Genomic DNA, 1,444 nt, shown 5'->3' on the forward strand with positions numbered 1-1,444 from the left:
GAAGGGATGTTTAGAGTGTCAATTAAGGAAGCTATTTGAATAACTAGTCAATTGATATATTATTATTATTTTTTTTCCAAAATTTTGTCATCACCCACAAAATAGATTCTTCCATAGAAATATTTAAAGGGAGCTCCTTTTCATATGCTTTTTTAGCCTACGACCCAACTTTCTCCATATCGTTATTGCCATTCCAAAACTACGAAACGTTGAGTTAAAACTGTAGAAAATGTTTGATCGTGTTCATGGACAGCTAGCTCTTCAAAACAGGCCAAAAATTAAAATAAATAAATAAAACTATTTGATTGTCATTAATTATATATCGATCCTAGCTAGCCTCAATTTCAGAAATTAATGAAGTGGTTTACGTACATTATAAATTTCGATAGCTAGCTAGCTATGGCTCATATATATATTGCAATATAAGTAGATCGAGAGGAAAAGCATGGATAAGAGTATGAGATTGTTTGTCATCTTTTTCATCTTCATCCTCCTTGTGAAACTATTCAGTGTTTTGCTCTTCCTTAATCCATCCATCCTATTATTCCCATGAAACATAAATAATTTGACATCAAATCCTTTAGGTTATGAGTGTTGAAAGAATGTAATTTATGTTTTGCTTTTTGCTGATCATGCCTCTAGCTAGGTCCATCATTTATACACATTTTGATTTTTTCTTTGTTGTAATGTTTCATATAATAGCATGCACACTCTGGAGGATACAACAGGCATAGAAGCCAAACATCCATGGTCTGCCCATGCTTCTTTTATGATAAATGTAACCAGCAGCAATGCAGGGAATGGGAGAATGCTGAGTGTATATGAAGATTGGGGACGGAGTTTATTTGCCTATTCTTGCTGTTTTAAAGGCGTTGATAAAGCTAGCCGCAAGGACTGAGTTAGAAGCTTTTATGGGAAGGGACCAATAAATCAGTCCATGAAGCTAGGAATCCATAAGGGGAGCGACTCACCTCCAATTGAGTTAGCTCTCGGAAGTTTCACATAAGCTTTTAAAGAAATTATAATAAAAGTAATAGTTCTTTTAACTACTTTCAAAAGATTTATAACAAATTATTGTGGTTGTAATGCTTTGTAAAAAGTTCATAAAGTTGAGCTATTCAACAAACATACTTATGTGAGTGGCCAATAAATATTTGTAGTCAATGGACAATAAAGTTTTGACTTCTAATTTTTGGAATAGGCGTCTATCTATTTTATTTTTTAAATGATGTGACATTATATATACTATTAAATACAGTAATATCAAATTTGTATTTTGTACCTGGAATGAATTCTTTTCATTTTACTTGAAATGATCTTGATACATCTTTTTAACGTAATTTTGATTTATTAAATAAACAGTAGGGATGTGGATGCGATTATTTGTAATATCTGCATCCGCATCCACAAAATGCATATATCACTTTTAGATATTCGCATTATG

At 31.9% G+C, this 1,444-nt stretch overlaps 1 long non-coding RNA gene across 2 annotated transcripts; it reads left to right on the forward strand.

The window, feature by feature from the left end:
• Positions 1-371: 371 nt before the first annotated feature.
• Positions 372-1,200, forward strand: LOC133855084 (uncharacterized). 2 transcript variants are annotated; one of them, XR_009896932.1, is made up of 2 exons: positions 372-455; positions 703-1,200. It is a non-coding gene; the product is annotated as an uncharacterized LOC133855084 (long non-coding RNA). The 2 variants fall into 2 exon arrangements; XR_009896933.1 differs by lacking the exon at positions 372-455 and adding an exon at positions 475-604.
• Positions 1,201-1,444: the final 244 nt, after the last annotated feature.

The sequence above is a fragment of the Alnus glutinosa genome, chromosome 13 (genome assembly GCF_958979055.1).
Source record: "Alnus glutinosa chromosome 13, dhAlnGlut1.1, whole genome shotgun sequence".
NCBI lineage: Eukaryota > Viridiplantae > Streptophyta > Magnoliopsida > Fagales > Betulaceae > Alnus > Alnus glutinosa.